This window comes from Ziziphus jujuba, chromosome 4, assembly GCF_031755915.1.
Source record: "Ziziphus jujuba cultivar Dongzao chromosome 4, ASM3175591v1".
NCBI classification, from domain to species: Eukaryota; Viridiplantae; Streptophyta; class Magnoliopsida; order Rosales; family Rhamnaceae; genus Ziziphus; species Ziziphus jujuba.
This window is the reverse complement of record NC_083382.1, coordinates 14,380,215-14,389,578: the sequence shown is the minus strand read 5'-3', so window position 1 is coordinate 14,389,578 and position 9,364 is coordinate 14,380,215.

The following is a 9,364-nucleotide window of genomic DNA, read 5'->3' as shown; positions in this document are numbered from 1 at the left end:
TCAAAATTCAAAATATAATTAAATCACACAATAAACATAATAATTATAAAAAGAAATTGAAATCACAATTTCTTTTAATTCCCAAATATATTTTTGGCACCCAAACATTTATTAAAATAACACAAATCGGCAATATAATTTAGATGAAAATTCTCTTAATATCAAATACATAAAACATATTTTTCAAATATCTAAATATAAAATATTCCAACAACAAAATTCAATGATTATTAAATTAAACCTCAAATTCAAGAAAATTCTTAAAACCCAAAGTATGTATAATACACAAATATTTAACTCCATTCAATTTTGGCATCAAAATTCCAAATATAAATTTAGTAAGTATTTCACACATGAAATATAATTTTCAAGTATATAATTAACACAAAATATATACAATTTACCAATCCAAAATAATTCTAAAGGTGGGTCGCTCACCTCGAGCATGCAATCCAACCAAGATCCTCCATAGGATCAATTCTACGACTCACACGTGCTCCTAGAACAACAATATTACACAAGATCAAATAAATTAATATTTTATTCAGATAAATAATACCCGATATCCGGGGGAGCTAACGAAAATGGTATCCAAAATTCGCAAATAAGGTATCAACGGAAAGCTAAGGGGATGAGGAGTACGTTACCGATCTCCGTTGGACTCAACTCGACCGGAGGTGGCCAAACTTCAACTTGTCGTGCCTCCCAAACGGCAAGGAATTGAGCTGAATGGATCTCAAAATCGAGCTCAGGAGGTCTAAAATAGGGGAAATAGAGTATGAAATTGGGCTAGGTTGGCCGGAAAACAACGAAATCACAGGAAAATCAAAATGGACCACTGTCGGCTTCAACCGCCGATCTTGGCGCATTGTTGGTCGGTTGACTGCTAAACTTGGCAGCTGAGCTCGCCAACGACTGGGCTTCACTTGTGGCCGGTGCGTGTGGCCGGAAAAGATGCAGCAGGGAGAGAGAGAGATTGACGGGAAGGAGAAATGAAGAGAGAAGGAGAAGAAGGAAGAAGAAGAAGAAAGGAAGAAGAAGCCCATGGGGGCATTTTCCCACATGGGGGAAAAGGAAAAGAAGAAAAAGAAAAAGAAAAAAAAAAATATATATATATATATATATAAAATATTATTAAAATAACACAGTAATAAAAAAACTTTACAGATCCATAACTTGTAAACCAAATATCCATTTCGGGCATACAGCTAGTCTATGAACTCATATCAACGAGTATTTCACAACTGTGTATGAGTCAAAGCTCAATTTTGCATGAACAAAAAGTCAACTCCAGTACCCCTTGGACAGTTTGGACCTCAACTTGTTTTGCTCGTAACTTTCAAACGGTAGCTCCATTTTCAACGTGCTACTAGTCTATGGACTCAAGTCGATGCATACTTTGCAACAATACCCTAGTCAAAGCGAAATTCCATCCGGATGAAAAAGTCAAATTTTGATCCCTCTCGATCAACGACGGTCAAACCCAGTGAACCTCGATTAACGTGAAAAAAATTCCGATGTTGTTCGAGATGGGGTGTTACATATATATATATATATATATTGCATAAAAAATAAAAATTTTTAGAGACTTATATTAGCATGAATTATTTGGTAAAACCTTACCCATTTTAAAATGTATATTGTAGTATAATTGATAATATGGAAGTCTCAAAAAGATTTTGATTGTTGGGTTCATATCTCCATATTATCATCCAAGTATATCTACCAAACTTTGGATCACCATCATAGCACATATCACACTTCTAGATACATTAAACCAAAAAAAAAAAAAAAAAAAGGCAAAACAAAACAAAACAAAATGGTTAGAGACGTGTTATAAATTAACCAAAACACATAAGCAATATAATATAATAAAAGAGAGATTGAGAAAAGGGTGGAGACAATTCCTTTTGTATTATATGTATATATCCTTTATCACAAAGCCATTATATGTAGGCTCACATAGATCATAGGTTACAGCTAAATAAATGACCAATAAACATAAGAATTAATACTATAAAGATGTTATATGGGTTACATAATATATATATATATATATATATAAATGTGAGATGATGGAATGGTGGCGTTGATAACATGATGTAATTTTTTTGGAAAAGTAAACATTTTATAAAAAAGATACATATTTTATATATATAAAAAACACATTTATATTTTTTAATTTAATGGTGAGTTTTTATATTTTATTTTGGCTTTAAATTTTACTAATTTGCTATTTTACTCAATTTAATTGAAAAAATAATAAAAAATTATTGGGTATTAAAAGGCAATTTTAGATGATTAGTGTTAATTTTATCAAATTTAGATCAACTTGTAATAATTTTAAAAATTGAGGTATTGAAGTATTTAAAAAAAAAAAAAATTCTACGTTCTCTTAAACAAAATATTGTACTTTTAAAGTGTACTTTTCTCTTCCAAAAACGTTTTCATTCTTTGGATTTTTTTTTGTAAATCAAAAAAGTTTGTTTTTATTTCACTTGTCTAACAAAATTTACACTCTGCTCCCATGGTTCATCTTCTTTCAGCCAGACCATGAATCAGATTCCTGTACCGATCTCTTAGTTTTAATATTTTTGACCTACCCCAAACAAAAATAGGATTAACAATATGAATACTATATACAACTATATTGTACACATAATATATTTCCTATAATAGTGATGCAAAAGAATTTTTAAAATTAATAATCTCACAAAAATCTTTAGTATAAAGATGAAAAAAGTAATAATCTCACAAAAATCTTTATTTTGAAGATCAACTCTATAAATTGAATATGATCTGGGAGGGGAGAGAGGGGGATAAATCTGCTTTTGAATAATAGTTTTGGATAATAATTGGAAAAATAGAAACATCTTATATAATTTTAAACTCCGTCTAATTTTCCTCAAGTCCAAGTTTTGACTTGTTCAAATTCAAAATTTCTAGATCAAGAAGAAAAGAAAATAAACGTTTTAAGAAAACGGGACCCGGGTCGTTGAAGAGACTGTACAAGAACAACTTAATTTTCAAAAGAAAAAAAGTTTGCATACCAGTCGCATTCTTATCTTTCACAATCCTTTTTGATGTGCATGTTTCAGCAAAAACTTATAATTATTACAAGCATACAAAAATTTCACATCTATAGTAAGAAATTTCAACTTGGAAAAGACGCGTAATTGAAAAGGAGCACCAGATTCTTAAAGCCTTTGAAATAAATGGTTTTTCCTACCTGCAGCCTCTCTAAAAGATCAATTTTTCAACAACACGTGCAAGAAAAAATACGTGTAGAAAATTAGAAAAAGACTATAACCAAAAAAAAAAAAAAAAAAAAAAAAAGGAAAAGGAAACAAATGCAGATAGGTTATCATGGTGTTAATTAAACCCTCCTTCAAAGTGATTAACCAAACAACAATTGAGCAAGTACATAATTAGACAAACCTTTCTACTATAAGTTGATATGATATTGTACATGATCTGAATGACCTCACATATTAACTCAATGAAATCAACCAACATATTTTGACACAGTTTAGTGAGAAAACAATCTGTTTTTGCATTTTATTTTATTTTAACTATGAAAGCAAAGAATCTGCTAGCTAGATACCAATATTCATACAAAACAGAATATCTTATTGTTATTATTATTAGGTTTCCAAAAAGTTCAGTAAATTGGGCATTTTCACGTACGATCAAAAGATGGTTGCGATAGCAACGGGCCAATTGAGGGCCTCATGTTCATTGTTTGGTTAAAATACTGCATAAAATAATGTATAATTTAACTAAAAAAATTAATTATTTTCATTTAAAAAACTCCGTTCATTTGCCTTATATTTCATAGCAAAAACCTTTAGTCAATAGGTCAAAATACATTTTGCCTGAAATTATTTCAAATTAGCAAATTGAATTTTTTCTAAGAGGCAAATAATAGATAATGTTATGGTTGCTGTCGAGATAATGCATACTATTGGAGCTCAAGGATCAGGTTCTAATCATTTACTTGCATTAAAATTAGATATTAGTAAAACTTTTGATTGAGTTGAATGGAGTTTTATTAAGAATATGATGCAGCAGATGAGTTTTGATGATTGTGAATATAGCTTATCATGATATGCATGATTTCAGTCACCTATTCTATTTTAATTAATGCTGAAACTGTTAGTGCTATTAAATATGAACAGTTAAACATCTATCATTGTAACACTATAAACCTAGGATTTATATACATTTATAGAAAACTGTAATTCAATTAAATTACTAACCTTTAAGCGCAGCCATTGATTTATCAAATATATCTACAAAACAGAACACAGAAATAACATAAGTAGTGCTTAATAGATACACTACTCTCTAACCTTTCTGTCTCAGGCTTTTACCAAATATGCATTATAGATATCTCAAAACCCTAATCTCAATTGCTAGTGTCATATTGTAACACTCTGGACTTACTCCCAATTTATTTATATATATGAAAACCAATTAATAAATAATAATAATAATATATTTATATTATAAATAATAATAATAATAATAAAATGAATAGGACCTTCAGTCCAATGAGCCAACTAAAATATTACAGAGAATGTGTAGCCAAGGATTCTACTAAAAAGTTTAATAAATAGGCCAGTTCCATTACTGGTATAAACAAGCCTCATAGGTGAGTCACATGATTATGGCTAGTCCACACAAAATATCTAACAGAAACTCATGGTTTTGTTAAACCTTCTTGGAGTCTTGAAACTTGTGGTTTTGTTAAACCTTGTTGGAGTTTATGCAAAGGGTCCTTCATCATCTTATTTATTATTGATTTTTGTAGAAGGTTTTTCTTGTCTTCTTAAATATGCACAAAATTTTGGTTCGTTATTAGGGATTTCAAATTTCTCAACATAATCCAATTGTTACCTATCTCTTCTTCTTTTTTTTTTTTTTAATGGTTGTTGATGATAGTGTTTTATTTGCTAAAACTACTGTTGTTGAATGTGATACTAATAAAAATATTTTGCAAAAATATGAAGTTGCTTCAAGACAAAGGATTAACTTAAAAAAAGTTGTTGCTTCTTTCATTCCTAATACCCTCTAGAGGTGAAAGAGGCAGGGCAAAATTTGTTTCAATTTCCTGATAGAAAAGGTCATGACCATTATTTGGGTTTACCAGTTTTTGGAAGAAATTCATGGGTTGGAAGTAGAAATTATTATCTAGAGCAAGGAAAGAAGTTTTGAAGTTTTATTATAGGTTGTAGTGCAATCAATTCCAACATATTTGATGGGATGTTTCAAAATTCTAAAATGCTTGATTTGAGATTTTAATAGTCTGATGGCTAAATTCTGGTGGAAGAGTTGATAGTTTTGTCAGCGTGAAGCTTTAGGTAGCATTGGGTTAAGATATATGGGATACTTTAATACAGCCCTCCTAGCTAAACAATGATGACGATTAATTAAGAACCCTTCTAGTTTAACTAGTCAAGTTCTAAAAGGTATATTGATAAGATTTGCCCTGAAATCTCTCCTACAGGTGATGTCGTCTAAGAAAATTTCACTAAACAGTCTTTACGTAACCCTCATATGAACCATGGAGAACCAATTATATGCAATTAAGAATAACACTTTAATATAATAAGATAGATCCACAGTAGCAACCCAATCTCCAAACTATTGTTCATTGATCAACGTCCATCACAAAAATCCATAACCAAACACAGTTGCAAACTACCAATAACCAAATGGTACTACAAACATGTTTAAAGTATATCAAAGCAATCTACAAGATTTTATAGAATTAAATAAATGCAAAAAAAAAAAAAAAAGAATGGTACAAATGGGATAGAAGAAACAAGGGAAATACAAGATGTTACTGCAATCAAATGCCGCAAGAGATGGGATGTGTGAGAGGAGCTACTAGCTAACAGTTAAGAGCTAAGGAAATAAATTAAAATAATAAAATTGAGATAAAGATATTTTAGTAAGTGAATCATTTAATATGAACTAGCTGTTTAACTTTAGAATTTCCTTTTTCTCAAATCCTTACATTCCACATTTTAAAAGGTTCCCCATTTTGAATATTTTTTGACAAAACCTATATTCTAACCCTGAAAGTTTATCATGTAGATAGAATATTATACTCAAGCGAAAACCATATAAATATCACGAGGGAAAGTAACCTAACAATATAATTAAACTACCAAATTTGTTTACCTACAAACATAATTAATTTCATAAATAAATCATCTTAATAATTACATAAATATATATAAATATAGGGCGGTGCTAAGGTCAGGACTGACCTAACCATTACTTATCCAGACCAAAAACATGTTTATTTTACCGGCCGTTAGATTAAAATTGAGGGTCTAGATTAGGTTACATTTCCCTCCCTTCCATTCCTTCTCCACCCATCTCCCATCGCATTCGACACCATCACATCTCCCTTCCATTTCCACCCATCTCCCACTGTTCCAGCCAGAAGCAAGGACCGTTCGAAACCCACCGCCCAAGCCACCACTGAAAGAGACTCTTTTTCTCTTTTTTATCTTTCTCCTTGTTTCTTTGAAGATCCTAAAAATTTTCTTTTTGCTTGTTTAATCGTTTAATTCTAGGTATGATTTATGTTTCGGGTTCATCTCAAATTTATTTAATTATTTTTCAACAAGAAATTTCTTGATTTTTCTCCTTGAGATTTTTCTTGGATCTTAATTTTTATAAAGGAGTCGCTTGTATTATTTCATGGTTTTTATTAGGTTTGTATGTGTTCAATGTTTAGAAAATTCTCCTTTTCAATCAAAATGGAGGGACGGTGAATTTGTGGAAAATTTGAAAGTTATTATTTTTTTGGGCTTTTTATGGTTGAGACTTTTTCTTTTCTGTTGATTGCAATTATATTTTCAGTAAAGTTATTCTATAGTTGATGAGTAGGTGGTATTGTGCTTCAAAATTATATGCTATGTCTGGTTCTTCAACTTGGTTCTGGTGTAAAGGTGTTCGGTGTTCGGTGTTCTTGTCCAGCATGATTTTTTTTATTTATGTATATTTAATTTTTATTTTATATGTATCCAAAGAAAAAATTCATTAAGTTTCAGATTCAGTGATTGATCATAACAAAAATAAGTATAATATATCATAATTCTAATTTTGAATATATCATAATTCTAATTTTCTTGAAATTTAGTGATTCACCCTTCCTCAATTGTCTTTCTCGAAATAGTTGTAATATGATGTCCTAGTTTTAAATGGAACACTAGCTTTTTGGTTCTGTTTTGTGAATACCATTTGTTGGTTGTCACTTTTTTTATGAAGTCTTTAACTAACATTCAGTGCCTCAGGCCATTGTTTACTTGAAATGACGTATAGCTGAGTATAAGTTCAATGCTTTTCAAGTTTCTCAAGCCACAGAAGGCACACTTATGTTTATTGTTTTATCAATTAGAATCTGCAAATTGCTTTTCTATGTTTAAAAGAATTTGAAGTAGTTTGCACATTAGAGAATCATTAATTGATTTTCTATGTTTTTCTTTGGATTCTTTTAAGGTACTTGGAGCTTGTTCATGCTAGAAGGTTGGAAACTAGGGCAAGCTGTATAAAGCTTTACCTCTTTGAATGAAAAATGAATAGCCAAAATGGAAGAGGGCAGCAAAGTTTGTTTGGTAGCTAGATAAGGATGAAAATTTCAACTGTGTTTATTCCATTGAGTTACTTTGGCTAAACAAGATCAAATGAATCCAGATTTTGCACTGCTGTGGAAATTTTTTTTCATGTAATGCTCTCCTTTCTTGTATGGACATTGCCAATGCCACCAAGTATAATGATCATGTAACATTTATAATTTATAAAATCTATTTGCTTGGCTTTCTCTACTATGCTTGCATATTAGTGGGTTCTGATGTAAATTTCTCATGAATCAATAATTAATTCTTCTATGATATAAGTATAGTATAATTGATAATAAATAAAAAGAACTCATTTGTTATCTTATCAAACAAGTAGTCTACTTTCACAAAAGTGCTAATAAGCTTGTTAGGAAGTACAACCGTAATAAGCATAAAGCATCCATTAGAAAGACCCATTAACTTTTAATGTAAGTATATGTTCTAGAAAGCTAGATGATGCAGTCTAAGTGAAAATATTTTTGTTACTTTTTGGTTTGGCATGAATTTACTTTCTTTGAAAAGTCAAATCAATGATATAAGCCTTATGCTCCATCTGAATGCCCAATTCACTCCTTAGGTTCTTCATGCTTGATTGACCTCTTATAAATATTTTCCATCCAAATGCGACAGTTTGCAGCCCTTTCAAATGAGTTAGTGCTGCATGGCTCTATACAGATTTGGCAAAGCTATGGAAAACTAACAAATGCCTTATTGGTCATCATCTCCTGCTTGGCATCATGAGCGTGCAGGGCAACTAACAAATTTAAGTAAGAATGAATAACAATTCACGAATAACATGCTATTTCTTAAGTTGCAGTACCACTTGCTTAGTCATATTGAGCTTAGCATATGCATGTAAATTAAACCAAAATGTAAGTGTACTATTTCTTATTGTGAACAAGTTTTTAGAATCAAATCCAACATGCTTTCAAAGGATCATTAAGCTTCAGCAAGAAAATTGAAAGTACCATACCTTTGTTCCCGTTGACCACGAATCAAGTGTGTTGACACGTGATATTGTACTCTAAAATAGCAGATCATAATGTTATCAAGCTTGCTTTCTTTCATGGAAAAAAAATCAAAAAAAAAAAAAAGGAGATCCAGACAAGTTTGAAGAATTCAGATAAAGACATGAGAACATATTTGGGAGAGTAAAGTTGGGAGCATTATCATACTATCATAATTCACTAATTTAGTCAATGCCTTATAGTTTACTTCTATAGTCTACATTGACAAAAATGAAAGTATGCTTTTAAAATGCTATCTTTTTTAATACAAAGGATATGTGCCAACTTTTTTAATATAGAGGAATCGAAAATACACAAAAATAAAACATATCACGCTGGACAGGAACACATAACACCCTTAGACAGAACACCGAACACCCTTACACCAGAACCAGGTTAAAGAAGCGGATAGAGCATATAATTTTGAAACACAATACCACCTACTCATCAACTATAGAATAGCTTTATCGAAAATATAATTGCAATCAACAGAAAAGAAAAAGTCTCAGCCATAAAAGGCCCAACAAAATAATAACTTTTAAATTTTCCATAGGTTCACCGTCCCTCCATTTTGATTCAAAACTTTATAAACACCGAACACATACAAACCCAAAAAAAACCATGAAATAATACAACCGACTCCTTTATAAAAATCAAGATCCAAGAAAAATCTTAAAGAGAAAAATCAAGAAATTTCTTGTTAAAAAATAATTAAATAAA